A 22,224-nucleotide genomic window follows, 5' to 3' on the forward strand; every position below is an offset into this window, starting at 1 on the left:
AAAATAAAAGTTATAAAACTATATTTTCATGCAGAATAAAATTATGTCATTCATCTACCTGAATAGCACACATATAGCAAAAATCAATCACTGAAAAAGTAAGTGTTAGTCAAGCAAATGGCTTCTGAGGAAAGCCTACATCTTTCTTTTACAGATAGAAACTCAAAATCCCAAGGAAATGGTGGCTGTTTCTTCCTAGGTTTCTTCATTTATACAAAGAAATATAAAAAATTCATCAACAACTCTTCAATTACGACACACATGTTTACTAATAAAACTGTGATTTCTCTTTGTGCCTACATAGATAACTAGAAAGGCAACATTAAGCAATAAGAACCTCACTAAATACTGACTGCACTTCACACACCTAATGAGTGGCATTTAATCTCCTTTGCAAGACAATCACACAACCACAACTTTTGGCAGCAAAAGCAAGCATACCACACTGTGAATAATTGCTGTAGTATCTTCAACACTAACTAATCTTGTATAAGACTCATAAATCATTTTAAAATCTACTGTATGCAGATACACAGAAAACATGACAAGAAATCTTAAACAGACACTGACCACATTGTCAATATGTCACCCCTTTTAAGCCCCGTATACACCTTAGACAGTATAGAGCATTAAGTACTTTAATAAAACCAACAATATATCATTCATATTCTTAGATGAGGAAAAGCTTGGATAAAAACTTCTGTAAGTTCATGTGCTTAAAAAACAAAACAGTGCTCATTTCATTAAGTACATGAAAATCTTTGTGGATTACATATTTCTAAGATAGTAGATTATGACTTCATATAGCCAGCATAAAATTTATATTAAGAACTGAGAATGATTATGCTAATTAATATTTTGATAAGCAGACTCATTAAGAGTATAAAGCTTGTTCTTGTAGAATAACAAGTAGAAAAAAATCCAATGTGTGGCAACATCTATTCATCTTGTAACACATAATTTTCTATAGAGGAATCTTATAATATGAGAGAATGTGTGTTTTCCCTTTCCATATCATTTTCTTACAAAAAGTTGACATTTAGTCTGGGAAGGAAATCTTCTCTAGCATGAAATGTGCAATAAGTCACATCAGGGGTGAAGCAAACATGTAAATTCTAGCAGGGTCATTAAAACAGTGCTGGTTTGCTTGCTCACATGGGATGCTGAAACATAATCTCAGGACTCCACACCTAAGATGTCTGCAAGTGGTTCAATCTCTGCATTCGCTATGCTTTCCATGGGAAATGTGGAGAGTCAGCTGGAAAATCAGAGAATCTGCTTCTGCTAGGCTAAAAGGCATGAGTAATGAAAATCATACTTTGTATTCAGAAGCTTCCCTCTACTATGTGGAAGATGGATGTATCCATTATATTTTATAAACTGACACAAACATCTTCTTTAAGGGAAATTCTGATATATAGTTCTTCATGATAGTATCATTTTTCTAGTAAAATAATATATAATTCAATAAATACTATTTTCGCATTGATAGAGCTAATAATATTTTGACTATGTTATTATATGACAAATGGGTAGACTTTATTGCTAGCCATCACGAGCCAAATCATTCTTATCATATTTTCTAATCAGACAAATTACAGTGTCGTGAACTATTATTCAGTTATAGTACAGTGTAAATGATCACTTGAACCTCATCTTTATGAGCATATCTATCTATCATAGAGATCTCTCAACTTAAACTAGGAAAGCACATTACATAAAATATACAATCTAAGTGCATTTATAATGTGCTATTTTGAGGAAATAAGAAGTAAAATTAAAAAATCATAAATGAAAGGAGCTTTAAGAGATTAAGGTAGCAATTTTACAACCTATAAAAGGATAAAATGGAATGGAAAGGAATAGGGCTGGAAAAGAACAATGGTTTTCTCCCTACATATGCCTTGATGCCTGTGATTTTTATAAGAAAGTGTTACAAAAGATGCAATGGCACGTTTAGTGGTTTGTATAATATTCCAACCACATAGGCTCATATATTTGAGTGCACAGGTACCTATCAGTGGAACACTTTGAAAAGATTAGAATAATTAAGAGAAAAGGTGGCTAATGTGTCCCACCAGGGGTGAACTTTGAGGTTTTAATGCCAGGCCATCTCATCTCAAATTTCTCTCTCCTACATATGTTTCTATCTCACTGTCTCTCTATTTCCATTTCTCTTTTTTTATTTGCATGTGTGTTTTGTGTGTGTGTGTGTGTGTGTGTGTGTGTGTGTTTGTGGTATTTGTGCATGTTTCTGCATGTATCTCTGCTTACCGCAAAGACATTACCCCACTGTCTGATCATGCCTAATTTCAGTCTCATGTCATGTCATATCATGACTTAGAAGGAACATATTTGGGAAAACAGACTGAAACCTTTGAAATTTTCAGTCAATAATAGCTATCTTCCTTTTTAAATAGTTGTATTACAAAACAATGACATGAAATTACCTAGGAAGATAATAGACAGACAGCTAAAGATATTGGTTGACAGATAATATATAATAGCTAAATTGCAGAGAGGTGACAGACACATAAATGATAAATAGATAGCTATGCTATATTTATGTATCACATACAGGTGATAGATAAATAGATTGATAATAATAGATTGATGGATAATAGACATAGAAGAGATAAATAAATTAATACATATTTTAGAGATTAACATCTTTTAGCAGGCCAACAAAAAACAGCAAAAGAAGCATGGTTTGAATCAAACCCACATCTTGAAATAGACTGCACTTTTAAAAAGAATGTGTCCCTAAAAGTATATGTCATAAAGCTATTCTTTTCCATAAATGATTTTTTTCCTGCCAGCTTATATATTTTGCTTCATTTTAAACTACCTTTAATATTATTCAGTTCACATATAAGGACCATGTATATTTAATATACACTATTTGATGATTTGGCAAATAAATACATACCCATGAAACCATCATCACTACCAATAGCATAAAATTTGACTGAACTACATTTCAATATATTATAACAAGTTTCTAGTCAAGGGATAGATAGACAAGGTTTTAGAGGCAGAATTGTTCCTGCATGGATTTTTTTTACCTTTATGGATATCTACCATTATTACTCAGGCTATCTATATATTGACTATTTATCCATAAAGGTTTTTCTTTGGTGGTTTAAAGTATTTAATTAGGTGAAATATTTCAATATATTGCTCATAATATTTTTATGGTTTGTTATTTTCAAATCATGAAACCCAAGCACCCACTTTCCAGTCCTCCAAGATCTATTTTTCCAACTTCTGTGACTTCCCCTATCTAAAAACATACAATTTGTGTTATACTTATACTCACTGAAGTATGGTCAAAATCCAAAAGCCAGCCATTAAAGAAAACTGAATTTTCCCCACCCAAACCCTTGCTACAATCCATCATGTATGGATAGCTCTTACTTTTGGCAATGGTGGTGATGGCTAAGAATTGTCACATAATCCTTCTGTGTAAATTGTGAATCTGCATCAATTAATACCATAGCAAAATTAGCATCCATGTCCTTTGTCCATGAAAGCACAGACCTTGGAATTTCACATGGTTTCAGTTATCAGCATGTGTCATAGACACCATAATAGCACAGACCACTGACATGAACAAGGGCTCTGGCAATGACACAGACCATGGACATCTCCTTGGCATTATGGTGGTAACATTAGCAATGGGCATCATCACATTCCTGGACGCAATAGGACCTCCGAACCACAGTTGGCCCACAGAGGCAGAACATTCTTCCCTCATCAACATGCCTTTGGGTAGAAGCACAGAATATGAACATCTGCATGGACTTTGGAGGTAACACAGATCATAGATATCAACATAGTTCCTGGCTTCAACATTACCATGGTCCAAGACCTGGCCATAAATGACAACTAGATCCATGGACATCAACCTGTTTTCAGGTAACAGAACAGACCACAAACATCTACGTGGCTTTTGGTGTAATATATCAGGCCATGGACTTCAATACAGCTACCTACTAATGTAGGACACCAGAGATACACATGGACCTTGGATTTCAACACAGACCACGATAGTGGATCATGGACACAAAAGTGGCTTCCAGGGGCAGCATGGACCAGAGAGGTCTTTGAAGAAGGTCCAACACAGAGAATAAGTAATTCTTCATCTCGGGGGTGCTGTCATTATACAGAATAAGGGTGATTTTAGTGACCAGGCTTTCTGTTCAGAGTCTGAGTCCACAAAAGTCCTAGGTTGTTTCACACCAGCCTGTAGACCCTACTCAGCAATAACATGTTCCCAATTCCACTGCAGGCATCTCTGACAATTCTCACCACAGTCCTGTCTCTAGTTTCATATCTCTCCACTGCACTCTCCATTATATTTTCCCACATCTCAATTGATTATTCATTCATCTTAATGAAATTAGAAACCGGTGTAATTCATATAATATATATTTTTTTCCTTTTCTCCATCTTTATTAAATTGGTTATTTCTTATTTACATTTCAATTGTTATTACCTTTCCCCGTTTCCAAGTAAACATCCCCCTAAGCCCTCCCCTCCCCTTCTATCTGGGTATTCCCCTCCCCATCCTTCTCCCCTTACCACCCTCTCCACAACAATCCTGTTCACTGGGGGTTCAGTCTTGGCAGGACCAAGGGCTTCCCCTTCCACTGGTGCCATTACTAGGCTATTCATTGCTACCTATGAGGTTGGAGCCCAGGGTCAGTCCATGTATAGTCTTTGGGTAGTGGCTTAGTCCCTGGAAGCTCTGGTTGCTTGGCATTGTTGTTCATATGGGGTCTCAAGCCCCTTCAAGCTCTTTCGGTCATTTCTCTGATTCCTTCAACGGGTGTCCCGTTCTCAGTTCAGTGGTTTGTTGCTAGCATTCGCCTATGTAGTTGCCATATTCTGGCTGTGTCTCTCAGGAGAGATATACATCTGGTTCCTGTCAGCCTGCACTCCCCTCTTCATCCATCTTATCTAGTTTGGTGGCTGTATACATGTGGGAGCCATATTGGATTTGGGCCTGGTTGCTTTGTCACTGTCTGGCCTTAGTCTTAGATTGTAGGATCAAAAGCCTCTCCCAGTTATTTACCGCACAAGAAATTTGCATTCAAGGAATGTTTTCAGTAACAAGACCCTTCTGGGTCTCCAGCAAGGTTTGACCCCTGCTGAGCCCTGCCTTTGCATGTGGAAGCGTTTTGTCCCCAACTGGGAGCAGTCTGGGCAGGTACTTCTCACCTGAGTTGAAGAATTAGGTTGGCCTTCCTGGCTATTTTCCTAATTTATTCAGGTCACATAGTCGGTCCTTTGTTACTGAAGTCTCAGCCAGGATTCCCCACTGTGCTTGGCGGATACCTGCTAAGTGGTGTTCTTTGGATATATAGTTTGGTCAATAAAGAAACCAGAAGCTCTCTTCCTCTTCTGGCTTGACACGAATAACCTGTGTGTGTGTGCTTCTTTCATCCCGCAGGCTTTCGCCCGATTCGCAGTACCTTGTCGGTCGCTACATATACATATATTGGCCACATGTGGCGGCAGGCTCTGAATGGGCTTTCCTTCAGCCTCTGTTCTAAACTTTGCCTCCCTATTCCCACCCAAGGGTATTCTTGTTCCCCTTTTAAAAACTGAAGCTTTTGCATTTTGGTCATCTTTCTTGAGTTTCACATGTTCTATGCATCTAGGGTAATTCAAGCATTTGGGCTAATAGCCACATATCAATGAGTACATACCATGTGTGTTTTTCTGTGATTGGGTTACCTCACACAGGATGATATTTTCCAGTTCCATCCATTTGCCTAGGAATTTTATTAAGTCATTGTTTTTGATGGTGGAGTAGTATTCCATTGTGTAGATGTACCACATTTTCTGTATCCATTCCTCTGTTGAAGGGCATCTGGGTTCTTTCCAGCTTCTGGCTATTATAAATAAGGCTGCGATGAACATAGTGGAGCACGTGTCTTTTTTATATGTTGGGGCATCTTTTGGGTATATGCCCCAGAGAGGTATAGCTGGGTCCTCAGGTAGTGCAATGTCCAATTTTCTGAGGATTCTCCAGACTGATTTCCAGAGTGGTTGTACCAGTCTGCAATCTCACCAACAATGGAGGACTGTCGCCAGAGTTTTTGATTTTAGCCATTCTAATAGGTATGAGGTGGAATATCAGGGTTGTTTTGATTTGCATTTCTGTTATGACTAAGGATGTTGAACATTTCTTTAGGTGCTTCTTAGCCATATGGCATTCCTCAGCTGTGAATTCTTTGTTTAGCTCCGAACCCCAATTTTTTTTTATTATTAACTTGAGTATTTCTTATATACATTTCGAGTTTTATTCCCTTTCCCGGTTTCCGGGCAAACATCCCCTCCCCCCTCCCCTTCCCCTTCCTTACGGGTGTTCCCCTCCCCATCCTCCCCCTATTGCCGCCCTCCCCCCAACAATCTAGTTCACTGGGGGTTCAGTCTTAGCAGAACCCAGGGCTTCCCCTTCCACTGGTGATCTTACTAGGATATTCATTGCTACCTATGAGGTCAGAGTCCACGGTCAGTCCATGTATAGTCTTTAGGTAGTGGCTTAGTCCCTGGAAGCTCTGGTTGCTTGACATTGTTGTACATATGGGGTCTCGAGCCCCTTCAAGTTCTTCCTTTCAAGCTCTTTCTCTGATTCCTTCAACGGGGGTCCTATTCTCAGTTCAGTGAACCCCATTTTTAATAGGGTTATTTGTCTCCCTGCCGTCTAACTACGTGAGTTCTTTGTATATTTTGGATATGAGCCCTCTATCAGTTGTAGGATTGGTAAAGATCTTTTCCCAATCTGTTAGTTGCCATTTTGTCCTAACGACAGTGTCCTTTGCCATACAGAGAAGCTTTGCAGTTTCATGAAATGCCATTTGTTGATTCTTGGTCTTAGATCATAAGCCATTGGCGTTTTGTTCAGGAAGTTTTCTCCAGTGCCCATGTGTTCAAGATTCTATCCCACTTTTTCTTCTATTAGTTTGAGTGTATCTGGTTTGATGTGGAGGTCATTGATCCACTTGGACTTAAGCTTTGTACATGGTGATAATAATGGATCGATCTGCATTCTTCTACATGCTGACCTCTAGTTGAACCAGCACCATTTTCTGAAAATGCTATCTTTATTCCCTTGGATGTTTTTGGCTCCTTTGTCAAAAATCAAGTGACCATAGGTGTGCTTACTGGATATTTTTACATAAATTCATTGCAACAAGTTGTTGGTCTTCTCATAGTTTCTAGTGTCTGAAGCACCATACATACAGCATCATTGTTGAGACTTGTCCTGAGTCAATGTTGCAGTTAGGCAGGAGGTTAAGTGGTGGTGTAACAGGTTTTACAAAAGCTCCTGGCTGCCTCATACCACCCTTCTCTCAATATCTGTCTCCTTGAGGCTCCATAGGCTAGACCTTTGTGCTTATAGGCTGTGATCAGCTCTTCTACTTTGATATCTCTCCCAGACAGGCAAGCAACACAGGCTGCAAGCAAAGTGGGTCTATCCTGGGGGTGGGCAGACAGACCTAAACCAGTCCTATTCAATAATGACAAGTTTCTGCCAGAGTTCCAGGTCCTCTGTACACCCTGTTGTCACCTCCATGGTGACTGCCCAGAATGATTGTTGTGATTGTACACTGCAGATAGCAAGGCTACCCAACACTTCCATGTCTCCACAGGGCAAGCAGCAAAGTGCAGACAAAGGGTGGCTCCATGTTGGAGGCTGGTCAGGGGACCTAGATCTGACCCTAGTCAGTAATGACTTGTTTCTATAGGAGCACCAGGCCAGTGCACATCTTCCAGTTTTCATTGCAGGCAGCCCCAAAACTCATGGGGCACTACCTTTGTGCTTGTACCTGGTTGGCTGAGACAGAGCTGTAAAAGGTATAGACTTGTGATTCTTTATCAGGCACAGCTCCCTTTAGCTATCTTTCCTTCTAATTTCATGAGTCCACTTTTTGAAAGCATCTTTCTATAAGACTTGCCTTTACTTCTTAGTTGTTTCAGAGTTATTGTGGCTCTCCATAATCCTATTCCACCACAGTGTCAAAAATTTGGTGCTGCAAAGGGTTTCAAAGTCTTCTTGAGCTATATGGTATGGGTGGCTGTCGTGATCTTTGTTTTTCTAAATCTTTTTAGAACATTATTGAGATCCAGTAAAATCAAATTTGACACTCTGATCATTTTACTGCTGAGTATTTTAGTATAAATACCATATTTTTATCTACAGCATTATTTTCAGAGAAATTACATAACCAAATGTGAAATTTAATCTCACGACGAGTAATTTCTTTCTCCATGGATTTGCCTATTCTTGCCGACATATATAAATATTCAGTAGATGCCTTTGTATCCAGCTTCTTCCCTTTTCAAATGTTTATTTGTACTTCAATATTACAACATAAATCAAGTTTATTCCAATTTTATTGGCCACTAAGCAAAAGTTACACATTTTACCTACCAATGTATCAAACGTGGAAATATTAGACTCTTGAGGCCTTATGTTCAGATTTCAACTAGTGTAAATGCATTCTACAAGTATTTAGGTTTTTATCCTTGTGTGGCTCTGTGTGTGTGTGTATGTGTGTGTGTGTGTGTGTGTGTGTGTGTGTGTGTGTGTGTGTGTGTGTATGTATAGATAGATAAATTGATAGATAGATAGATAGGTAGATAGACAGACAGACAGATAGATGATAGAAGAAATATATAACATATGATATGGTTCCTCCAATCTCAGCTCTCAACTTGAACCATCTAAATTATTTTTCAAAGAAACTGCATCAATTACCATTACCACAAGAAATTAATTTGCATTCCTTTCTCTTTTTATATTTTGCTTTCTTCCTCTCTTTACTCTTTCTAGTTCCTCTTCGTTACCTCTCTCATCTGGGTGCAACTTCCCTTTGTCTCTCATTGAAAAATAAACAGTTTTCTAATGTAAATAATAATAAAATAAAATAATAAAATAAAATAAAATAATAATAATAATAAAAAAAAATAATAAGTCTAAACAAACATATTAGAAAATCACAAAAAAAAGCCAAACAAGAAAAGAGCCAAATAAAAAGCACAAGAAGTCAATAGAAGAATTCATATATCCCTTACAACCCAATAGAGGAATCCAAAATATATATGCAAATATATCTCGTACAATATATACATAATATATGCAACAGCAACAAAAATAAACAAAAACATTCTGACTTGGCATTATGAGACAAGTAATTTTCTATGTTATCCCTGAGTTTGTTTTGCATTGGCCATCCGGCTGTCTATTGCTGGGCATGGGGGTCTACCCCTAAGAGTAGTTTGTTTCCTCAGTAATACTCTTGCTAAGAATTCTAATTTTTCATTTGCAAGTGAATATCAATTGGTGATAATTTATGAGTTTGGGATTTTCACATACATCTACTTCTTTTAGTTCTAGGACACTATCAGTTTAAGACCCATGTAGACCCTGTGAATGCTGCCTCAGACTCTGAGTTTATATGTGTACCAACTGGTTGTCTGTAGAAAACATTGATTCCTTATGTCCTTCATTTTCTCCTGATCTTAGACATTTTCTTCCTCCTCTGCAACATAGTTCCAAGAACCCTGAGAGGAGAGTTTTAATGGAGACATCTTTCTAGGGCTAAGTGTTCCAACTCTAACTCTGTGCATATTATCTGATTGTGGGCCTCTATTTTGTCTCTATCACCATTTGGAGTAAGCTTCTCTGACATTGACTGAGAGAGATGTGGATTTTTTAGTACACCAAAGTAGTTACTGTTCATGAATACAGAACCAGTTATCTCTTAAATCAATATTTGTCATATCAATAGCATGCTGTGGAACAGAAGTCTTTTCTGTCAGATAGTAGATTTCATAGACACACAATCATATTGCATTTCTATTTTTATGTTTGAATAAAGAACATTTATAGAATACAGGCTAAGAAACTATTCACTTTGAGTTTTGTAAGATCTTTAGATCACCCTTATTATTACTATTCCACTATTATATTGAATGTTAATTTTAAAGTACTTTAAATTTAATTGTCTTCTCTTAAGCCTTCACATGGATCTTGACCTTGGTAGCAAGGACTATGTAATTCATAACATACACACATTACGTAAAATTTCATTCTTGCATTATTCTATCATTGTCTTTATTACAAATTTCTGCTTTTAACTATGACTTCTCATGTAGAATTCCCCATTTAAGTAATAAACCTTTGACCTCCAGCATCATATATCTGCTTCCAAACATAACTCAGTAAGTCTAAACTGTCATAGTCATCTGTAGTTTCCAACTCTCTAGCACCTTTGTATCAACTTTACTCAGAGTTTATTGCTATAATTTAAAAGTCAACTTCAATACTCACCAAAATTATATGCCTTTGCAGATCATATATATAGTTACCCAACTTATCAATATATAAAACAATGTAACATAGTTACTTTAAAATATCAGTAACTACTTTACATTTTTCCTCTCTGGCCAGTATTTTTTAAGTATTTCACATGGATTTCAACCTTTTAATAATGATTTTTTTATTCATATGACTCAATGACATATGACTCAATGACTTCTGAAATTATTTTGTCTATATTAGTTTATTGCATCCTTGCATTTGATTTTTCTAGTAAACTTAAAAACATTAAAAATTCACATGCTTTTATTAAAACATCTTATATAGATATATCTAATTTTCAGAGAACACAAAAGAAGAATAAAATAACCCTCCATGTTTAATTTCTATTTATATGTTCACTTTAGCTCTGTGCAGTTTTTCTTCAACATAACTTTCTATAATCAGTATAACAAGATGAGATATGGACACAATTTCAAAATAACACTGAACTTAAATGTCCAATGTTTAGCTCAAACAATTTAAGCAATTACATTTTTCCTCCTTGTAAACGAATGAGTTAGCATGACACTGTTATGATCATAAAATGACAGATGGCACTGTAGCCCAAGTTCACAATTCAGGCTATTAATCACTCACAGAAATAACAAAAGCTAGAACAGCATCGTTGTTCTGCTTCCACATCCAAGTGCTTACAGGGGAACTTCAGTGAGAGCATTTAGATGTAAAAGCATGTTATTATTAATTCCACAGGATTCCATTTGATTTGTGTTTATTTATTATACACTCTGTAAGTATCTGTATGCACATTTCATTTATAATTTTATTAAGCTCATATATCTGAATATGTATTAAACACATATATTATAGAATCACTTTTCATACCCGTGTTTCTTGGTTAATGCTTTTGAAAATCATACATAATTTTCCCATAGTAGGAAACACTAACTCTCCATCTATCAACCGTGCCTTACTCTCCACAAGGCCTTTATCTGTAAGAGCAAGATGCAAGAACAAAATAATTTCTATAAAATTTACTCAAAATTATGAGAAAATACTTAAAATGCTAATTTTCCACTTTTATATCCATGTGTATGCCAATAACATTGTAGAGGGTGAATTAGAAGAAAGAGTTGGGTTTCCAAATGGTTAAAGACAAATTTTCAACTTTAAAAGTTGGTTGCCTAAGACATACAACATGAAATAGCTTCCTGGAAACACTGTACCTAATGAACTAATTTTTTCATGAACTTTATAGTATGTAGATATGTATATAATATATTAATATATAAATAGTGATATGACATATTTAATAATAATGTATAATATAATATATATTGATTTTTCTTCTAAAGGAGAAAAAGAAAGAATGAGAAACATGATGTCAGTCTATTGTAGAGAAACCTTTTTTAAAATGAGATAAATATTATTGTTGTTGGTGGTGTTGATGGGGTGTATATTTGTAGTTACAATGGCATGCTCAGATATAGCTTCTAAATGACATAGAAGCACCAATACTGACCTATGAAGGCTCATGGAAGATGAAGTGTGGTGATGCATACAAGAAGGATTTCCTGAAAAACTCAAAGGCAAGAGCAATAAAAGCACAAAACAATTTTAGGCATTTCTAATAAAGAATAAGGACCCACCTCCACCGTGGAAGTTACATGTTGGGCTTTTTGTATAAAAGCCTTATTTTTGAAATGCAGAACTTTTTCATTTGTTCCCAGAACCTAATGATAGCCTATGATGGTCAAATAAAAAATATTATTATGCCATAAATCTGCTAACCTACTGCCAGTCAGTGCTTTATTTCAATACGTGCTCAGTTGAAAGTAATTAATGTTCCTTTAAAAATTACAGTTTTAGCCTGTTTATCACTTATATAGAGCTGGTAACAGATTTTTGGATCAATATTTAATTAATAAAATATTAATTCAAAATACTTTTGCTTAAGGTATTTATCAGCTATATGAGCTCTGTGATAAAAAAATTTAGGCATCACCTGTCTATATTTTTATATCATATGCAAATAGAAATTATTGGACTTCTCACTTTTCAATTTTTATCCCCTTGATCCCATGAGTTTTCTTATCACTCTAGCTAAAATTTGAAAGATTATGTTAAAAGTGGACAGCCTTGTTATATATTACCTTTATTGTGTTTAGTTATGAGACTATTATCCTTGATCTCTCTAAGACTTGAGGTTTGTATTTTGTCAAAGGACATTTCAGCATCTAAAGAGATGATTATGTGCTTTTTTTCTCTTTCAGTTTCTTTATATTGGATGACATTGATTGATTTTCATATATTGAGCAAACCTTGCATCCCTGGGATGAAGCCTAGTTGATTATGGTGAATGAAGTTTTTGATGTATTCTTGGATTCAATTTAAGAGTATTCATTGGATATTACTGCATAAATTTTCACTGGGGAAATTATTATGAATTTTTTTTTCTTTGTTGGTCTTTTGCATGGTTTAGGCATCAGGGTGACTATGCTCTCATAGGTTGAGTTTGGCAGTATTCTTTCTGTTCTTCTTTGAAAGAAATTAGGTTACCAGCAGCCTTTATAATAGCAACAAATAATATAAAGTATCTTGATTTAGCTCTAACCAAGCAAGTGAAAGACCTGTACAACAAGAACCTCAAATCTTTGAAAAAAGAAACTGAAGTAGATATCAGAAGATGGACATATCTCTCACGCTTATGGATACATAGGAAAAACGTAGAAAAAATGGTCCTCTTACCATAAGCAATCTATAAATTCAATGCAGTTCCCAACAAAAATCCCAACACATTTATGTATACTTGAATGAATAATACTCAACTCCATATGGAAAACAATTGGATAGCTTAATCAATCATTTACAATAAAAGAAATTCCTAGAGCTATCATAATTCCTGCTGTCAAAATGTACTACAGATCACTAAAACCTCATGGTATTAGTATAAAAATGCACAGATTGATAAATGGAGTTAAATTAAAGATCCAGGAATAAACCCACACACTGACAATTACTTTTTGACAAAGAGCCAACACTATACAATAGAAAAAATAAAGCATCTTCAACAAATTATGCTAGTCTAACTGAATCTGCATGGAAAAATGCAAATAGATTAATATTTATAACCCTGCACAAAACCCAAGTCCAAGTGGATAAAACCCCAACATAAAACTGGATACACTGGGACTGGAGAGATGGCTCAGTGGTTAGGAGAACTGTCTGTTCTTCTAGAGGTCTTGAGTTCAATTCCCAGCCACCACATGGTGTCTCACAACCATCTATAATGGGATCTGATGCCCTCTTCTGGTATGTCTGAGGACAGCTACAGTGTACTCATATATATGCATAAAATAAAAAAAATTGAAAAAAAACTGGATACACTAAATATGACACAATGGAAAACAGGTAGAATAGATAGTCACAGGATACATCTTCTTGAAGAAAAAAAAACAAGTGCTCGGGCACTAAGATCAAGAATTAATGAATCAGACGTCAGAAAACTGAAAAAAGTCATGAATAGAAAAAAGCAGGCTACAGAATATAAAAACACCTTCACCATAACTGCATCCAATAGAGGGCTGATTTACAAAATATATAAAAACTCAAGAAACTAGACAGCAACAACAAAATAACCCAATTTTAAAAAGATATTCAGATATATACAGAGAGTCTCAGCAGAAGAATCTCTGTCTGGTGAAAGTACTTAAAGAAATGTCCAACATCTTAGTCATCAATCAGATGCAAATCAGAATGGCTAAGATTAAAAACTCAATTGACAGCTCATGCTGGCTAGGATGTATAGTGAGGGAGTGCTCTTCCATTACTGATGTGTATAAATACTTGTAAAACCTTCCTGGAAATAAATTTGGAAGTTTCTCAGAAAATTGGGAATAGTTCTACCTCAAGATCTAGCTACAACATATCCCAAATGGGCATGTAAACCAATGATGCTCTAACATACCACAAGGACACTTACTCAACTTTGTTCATAGCAGCTTTATTTATAAAAGAGAGAAACCGAAACAACCTAGATATGCCTCAACAAAAGAACAGATTAAGAAATGTTGTACATTTACGCAATGTAATATTAGCTATTAAAAACAATGACATTGTGAAATTTGGATGAAAGTGAGTAGAACTAGAATATGTCATCCTGAGTGAAGTAACTCAGACACAGAAAGATGCATTTGGTATGGTCTCACGTATAAATGGATGCTAGCCAATAAGTCCAGGATGATCATAGTATGATCTACTGACCCAAAGAAGCTAAATAACAAGGAGGTTATAAGATATGATGTTTGAGAAGGGGAAATAGAATAGACATCAGGGGAAAATGAAGAGTGATAGCAGGGTAGAAGAGGGAGCTGAAAGAGGAAAAGGAAGAATTAAGTGACAGGAAGATAGAGGAAGAGAGGAATATAGGGAAGGATTTGTGTGGGGTATGTTGCTGGAATTTATTAGAATCCTAGGACAAGGGAAACTTCTCAAAACCTATGATAATGAATTTAACTAAGACTCCTAGTAATAGGTGATAGTAAACCTGAAATGGCCACCTCCTGTAACCAGGCAAGACTTCCAATGTAGAGATGGTGTCACCAATCCACCCATAAAACCTTTGACTCATAATTTGCCCTGCCTCCAAGATGTGCTGGGATAAAGATAAACCAGAAATTTAGGGAATGACCAACAAATGATTGGCTGAAAATTAGACTCAGGCCATGAGAGAGAACCTACCCCTTATGCTATTTATGATATTCTCCTCTACTTGAAGATAGGAACCTAGTATAAATGTCCTTTGTCATCAACTGGACAACCCAGTGCTGCCATGGACTAGACTACCAACCAAGGAGTGTACAGGAAGGTATCAAGGCTCCAGATACATAGGTAGCAGAGAATGGCCTTGGCTGACATCAAGGAGGGGAGACCCTTGGTCCTGTGGAGATTTGATAACTCAGATTAGGGGGATGCTGGAGGGGTATGGTGGGAGAGGGTGGGTGGGTGGGGGAGCATCCTCATAGAGGCAAAGGGGAGGGAAGAGAGAGAGGTTTTAGGAAGGGGGGCTTGTGGAGAGGTAATTGGAAAGTGGAATATCATTTGAGATGTAAACAAATGGAATGATTTATTAAAAGGAATAATAAAAATGTTTTATTAGCCATACAAAATTCATGTCCAAAATTTAAAGAACTCACTAGAAATGGCCTCATTGATTTGTTGTCAATTTTTCCTGGATGCTTTAATAGAAGAATAATCTGTATATGTATATGTATATATATACATACAAGTATGTGTATACTATGTATGTACATATATATGTTTGTATGTATTTATGTATGTATATGTGTGTATACCTATTATATAATACACATAAACACGCAGAAACATGAAAAAGTATTAATTTTTATAGACACAAATTCATTTTGGTTTGCCCCAAACACAACAGTAAGTTTATCTTACTCCTCTGTGAACTCTCAAGCAAATAATGAGTACCAAAGGGTTGTGTTCTTATATTTACTTCTTTGTCACTTTACTAGTCATTGTAGTTGTACTCAGTACTTCTTGGTACTTTAGTCTAGTCCTGACTCAAACATTCATTCCTCCAACAGAATCTGCAATAATCTGCAGTGAGTAAAAGTATAAATAAAGCAACCTGGATGTAGAAAAATGGTTATTAGATGCTGAGAAAACTTGGGGATCGTAGGGGGGAAAAGGACAGGAATTCTAATTATATAAAGCAAGAAGACTTGTATTACTGTTCAGTATTGTGATGGAACATGGCAGTAATCAATAAATTTTGGCACACCTGAAGAAAAGTTTTAGAATTTAGGAAACCTGGCTATTCAGACCTCATCTCATATGATCCTGATATATAGAGGAATTTTAATCCACAAAGATGGCTATTCTGATCACCTGAAGATCTAGACTTCAGCAATCTGGCTAGAACAAAGACACTACATGCTGCCTTAGTGCTAAAAATTTCAGTGAGGGTATTTTATAGAAGAAAGCAGCCATGTTTGAGGACAAATTAAGTGATGAGTCAGAGCAATGTTTGATGGAATGAGTCAGAGACAGTATATGCTTTCCCTCATGAGAACAGCACAGGAAAGTGAAGCTATTTAAGAGGCATTTCAGGGGTAAAATTTAGGTGAAGTTCAGGCAATTCAGGGTAGTTCAGTTTAGTTCTGATCAGTTCAGTCAGTTGAGTTTGTTCAGTTCAGTGCAGGTCAGCAGAGGGAGTTGAAACCAGAGAATACAGGGGAAGCAGAAGATTAGAACACATTTCAGAGTTATTTTGAGTCCAAGAACAGTAATTCAGTGAGAAGTTGAGAGAAGCCAGATTGAATCATCAGTTTGGAGAGGAGTTTGAGGCAGAACAGCTGAGTTGTACCAGCCAGCCAGAGATCAGAAAAAACAAAACTTGAAAAGGTGAGCTTTTTCAGCAGTATGTCTCAGAGGCTGAAACATTCTAGGCCTAGATTAGATTGTACAGAGGTTAGAAGATTCTAGGCTTAAGTCTAGGTAGGTTAGGGCAAAGGTAGGAATGCTCTGGGATCAGCCCAAGCCCTGTATCTAAACAAATTGGGATGGCTCTCATCTGGTCATTTCTTCAGAGGAAATAAAAATTACATTTACCACAGGCATATTATTGTCTCTTCTGAGAGAGAGAGAGAAAGAGAGAGAGAGAGAGAGAGAGAGAGAGAGAGAGAGAGAGAGAGAGAAGAGAAGAGAAGAGAAGAGAAGAGAAGAGAAGAGAAGAGAAGAGAAAGGAAAAGTAATGATGGAGAAGAAGATATTTAAGGTATATTATCTTAGAAACTCAGTGCACTTCCTCACTGAAAAGAGACGGGAAGAAGGACTTTGGTATCTACCCCTAACCTCTGAGAGTTTCTACAACATTGATTGATATTTCTATTTATTGAGAATTGAGAACAGACTACTCAGCATTTTCCACAGGGTTTTCACACAAATAACTAAGAGGAAACCCATACGATTTAGCTGTCTTTTTCAAAGACTCTATAACTATAGTGAATGGAAGATCTTGAGATAGAAAGTGAAGGCTGCTCACTTAATGAAGGATGGAGGGGATCATCTACAAACTTTGCCTATAATTCTCAGAATATACACCTCTCCACAGGAAAGAAAGTGACTTTAACTTTGAGTTGTTTGTAATTTGTGTGTATGGAAGCATTCTTCATAATACACCAGGCATGTTAATGGTATAACCATCCAGTGATGGGGAAGTGGCGAAAGACTATGTGGTATATATACACCATGAAGTACTAGTTAAGATTAAGAGAGATTTTCTATTTTTTTTAACATTGTGGATAGACATGAAACTCATTGTATTAAGCCATAAAAGACAAGCACAGAGAGATAAGATCCTCATAATTTCACCTATACATGGAATTTAAAATAGTTAACATCAGAGAAGCCAAGTGTTGAATAGTGACTGAGAGTGAAAGAAATGTAGATATTAATTAGAGAGTCCATAGTGTCGTAAATGAACACTATTAAGAGCTATGTTAAGGATGACATATGTGATTAGTATTAACTGAAATACGCTAGGGAAGTATATCTTAACCTTCCTCATTATGACAAAATGGAGGACAAGAAGGATAGTTCAATTACCTTTACTGTGGATATAGATTTTTAATGTATTCATAATCTATAACTTGATGAATTGCAGATATAAATGTAAGTATATGTATACTTATATTTCCTGTTTATAATTCTCAAACGTGGAATAAAAGGACATTGTTCCAGGTTGCAATATGTGGTCATTGTGCAAAATAAATTGAATGTGGTTAATAAGAGTCCTTTTTCCAAGCCACTCATTTCATTTCTATTTTTATTGAAGATATAATGTGTCATTTTCTGCTCTGAACACTCCACTAAATTAGAGGAAGCCCATGGGAGATCGTGTGTGTGTGTGTGTGTGTGTGTGTGTGTGTGTGTGTGTGTGTGTGTGTATGTGTGTGGTGCTGCAGGGGTGTGTGTGTACAGTTATATGTTGTAAATAATAGAGTCACTCGTATATTGTTTTAGCATAGGTAAGATATCAAGACTAAGGCATATTGCTAAATGCTAGAAAGAAGATGAGAACAATTATTTTCAAACCATATTTAAATTGTATAAAATTTAAATATACTTATGTATTTTCATATATAATATACATTATTGAATGAAAACATGGCAGGTCATAAACTATCATATCAGAGACTGTTGCATGTTGATCATGCTTGAGAGCCCCCTCAGATTACACAACTTTGGGTAAATAAGTCTTCAGCAAATTTGACTAACCAAATACTACATTTTAACTACTATATTAACATAAGGCAAATATTGGTGCCGATTCTGTTATTTTAAAACTGTTACAAATTTATTTGGATTGGTATCTCTATATTTTATTATGATAATTAAATAATATTAAGAGTTATATTTTACTGGTTTAGAGAACACTGTGGTAATTATACTAGCTACTATTTAAAAACCCCTAAATTATCAAACTCTTGAGAAATATTCAGAAGTACCTTCAATATTACACCTAAGAGCTTTTTATCTTTTAGACTAAGGAGAGTTCTTCCCATAACCCTCATTGCTTCTGAAGGTGTTTTTCAGAATAACCAATCATTTTCAACTCTCCTCCCTTCCATTCTGGCCTCAGAGCACATGTACTAATGGTGTATTTACTAGACTGAAAATGTTGCTTCTATCATTGCCATTGATTCATTACCCATTGTCCAATGCGCTATAAAAACTCATGTCAGCCTGTAGAGAATAGGACTCAGCTGTATGTAAACTTTTCACTCAGAAATTGCAATCAGACACCTGTCTGCGCTCTCATGCTTATTTTTCACAATCATGCTCTTTATGGTAGTCCTCTTATTTCTTTCTCTAATTCACACTCACTGGTAATGTTCATATCATTTGCATTTTTAATGCCTACATTGTGACTAGCACTCAAGATGCTTTAGTATGCATAAATTGGATTTCAATGTTTTAATTAAAATTGTGTACATTTTAAAATAGTAAATACAAATAAATTATAGTATCTATATAAGACATAACTTTAGGGAGGTATGATTAGATTATACATATGTATATTTTAAGTAAACAAAATATATATGTGTTAAATTATTTATCATCCTTTATTTTAGAAACTTGGATAATGATCATATCATTCAAAATGTTTATATTGTTAGATGTTTCCTTTAGAAGGTAGCTCAAACTGCTGCTCTGTAACAGACATCTCAAAATTTAGTTAAATCTCACACTTCTGTGTGGTATAACTTTATGAGAACCTAAAGTTACATATTCTATGTCTCTAGGTGAAATTGCTGTCTCTGGAAAAGAAAAGAAAATTTATATCTGGTATGAAATCTTCCATCGTTTAGAGCAAGTATCAATCTTTACTTTCAATCCATTTGCCACAGTCAGCCAGCATCACTCAAAACAAATGAAGCTGTTCTGTAAATTCTTCACAGTGTAAAATGAACTCTTTAACTTATTGCTGGGCATTAAAATGAACTTTCCAATAAAAATACCGACTAGGTATCCATTGTAAGCCTCCAAAAAAGGTTTCTTCAGCCATTTCCTGTTATAAAATCACAGTTAACTCAGACACTGTGTGTGTGTGTGTGTGTGTGTGTGTGTGTGTGTGTGTGTGTGTGTAGTGAATACATAGTTAGCAAATATAAATATATTGCAGAAGTTCAAATAAATACAAAATTTATAAAGATAGAAAAAACATCAACATATTAACTGCATGTTTTAAATGTGCATGTATGTATACAAACATATATTTGTATATATACATATATATGTATATTTATATTTATTGTTACATTATATATATACCCATACATACACATATACATATGTTAGGAGATTTTTTTATATATGCTTAACTATATTTCTTCCAATGAATGGAATAATTGCATCATTTTGTACCAGAGTAAATTATATAAAAAGGGCCATTAAACAATTTTGCCATTTTAAAAATATAATAGGTTTGTTTCCATACAAATTTAGGATGACATATGTCAATGGCAAAATGTCACTTCTTGAAATCCTCAAAATTTGAAGTCATAAGTGATATTTGAAGTCAATGGCATAATACAATATATTGTCTTATACCAAAGTTTTTAAAATAAGTGAACCATACAAAAAGTAGTAAAACGTGTAGCTTAACATATACATATATTGTCAGCAATTTAATATCACAGTTACACCTATTATGTACAATGCTTTGTGGCAAGCTTCTGCACAACCTATAGCTCCATTGATTGTTCTTTGCCAGCATCACCAGATATTTGAAGAATACTTGTGTTCAGGGACTGCAAGGGCTACAATATCCTGCAATCTGAGTGGACAATGAAGTGGGATGCTGGGGACTGAAGTATTCCTGTGTGGAATTTAACAGATGTAGAAACTACTTAAAACGTTTTAATTTTCTTAGGCAACTAGATTTTGTTTCTACTGAGCAGAGTAAAAATATCACTTACAATTCCATAATACATAAATATGAGTAAGGTTCTCAGTGAGTACTGTTTTAAATGCCAACTTCCACATGAACAACAGATTGCACACAATGCCAAGTACCTTGCAAACATAATTCCTCACTCTGTTGTCTTCAGTAAATACTTTTATTTTTTGAAGAGTCACTTAGAATTGCTTGCACTATAGTTTGTAGGGAAGCCTATTCTTCAACCAAGTAGGAATGTTTTAAGACCTAAGGAAGACTCATGGACTAAAACACTTCCCTTAATATAAATAGTAATATATATTTGAATGAAGTCAATAAAATTTAAAACTCCCCATAGCAATGCTCTAAATTTTAAGAATTTCCTGTGAAATAATACATCTGCCTTAGTGGAAATGAAAATGTTTGTTTAGACTGAAGTTAATGAAATATAATACTGCATGTGAACTAATGTTCAGACATCGTATGCCTGGAATATTGCTTTGGATTTAAAAGGGTTCCTAATATTTCATTGCAGGTATCTCATTGCACTTTGACTTCATTAGTATCAGATATGGTATTAAAATATAAAGCTTTGCAAAAAATACTAGAACAGGAGTTAATGCACTTTCATGAAAATTCAATTTGTAAAGAGCTAAATATTTGTATACATTTAGAAAGTATTTTTCTATTACAGATACACTCACTGCTTATTAATTGTGCTTCTTATAAGTTCAATTGACCTGGTTATCATTAATAGTAAATTATAATAATATCTTATATTAAGATTTTAATATAAAGGCATTATAATCTAATGTTTTAACTAGTAAAATATTTATATTTTAAGTTATAAAGAACAAATTTTTAGTATTATGATCACTAATAATTTCTAAATAATGTAAATTATATATTAGAAAATACAGAACTATTTAAACAAGAAAAATTATCATTTCATGGTTGACATGATTGCATATTATGTGTATACAAGAGGATCAAATGGTATATTTTATAATTATGTGTATCTTATTACAGCTATGTTCATGTAATTTTAAATACCATAGTAGGTAACCACACTAATTTGAAACCATTTATTCCCATTCAAATAATGTCACAGCTCATAGTTTTATGTCAATTCTATTAATCATTTATTCAGGCAGACAATTTTCAAGAAGCTATCCTGTTAGTATTCTGTTTGTTTATTTTGGCTTCATCATGATATTGATCTTTGTCCTAATAATTACTAGGAGAATTCCAGAACATTTTGTATACACTGAAATTAAAAAGTCAAAGAATCAGGGGTATGGAGACAGACATTCAGCAATATTATAAACACTATCTTAACATATAAATTTCTCATCATTATATATAAATAAACATACATATGTAAATATATGAAAATTATAAAACTATGAAAATAAACTAT

General features: G+C 34.9%; 1 long non-coding RNA gene across 1 annotated transcript in view; it reads left to right on the forward strand.

Moving 5' to 3' along the window:
* The window catches only part of LOC108350673 (uncharacterized), an 86,406-nt gene extending 66,401 nt beyond the window's left edge, over positions 1–20,005 (forward strand). The window contains exon 3 of the long non-coding RNA XR_001837543.3: positions 19,669–20,005. This is a non-coding gene — a long non-coding RNA (uncharacterized LOC108350673). The remainder of the gene's footprint in view (positions 1–19,668) is intronic.
* The last annotated feature ends 2,219 nt before the right edge of the window (positions 20,006–22,224 follow it).

Source organism: Rattus norvegicus, chromosome 4 (assembly GCF_036323735.1).
Source record: "Rattus norvegicus strain BN/NHsdMcwi chromosome 4, GRCr8, whole genome shotgun sequence".
NCBI classification, from domain to species: Eukaryota; Metazoa; Chordata; class Mammalia; order Rodentia; family Muridae; genus Rattus; species Rattus norvegicus.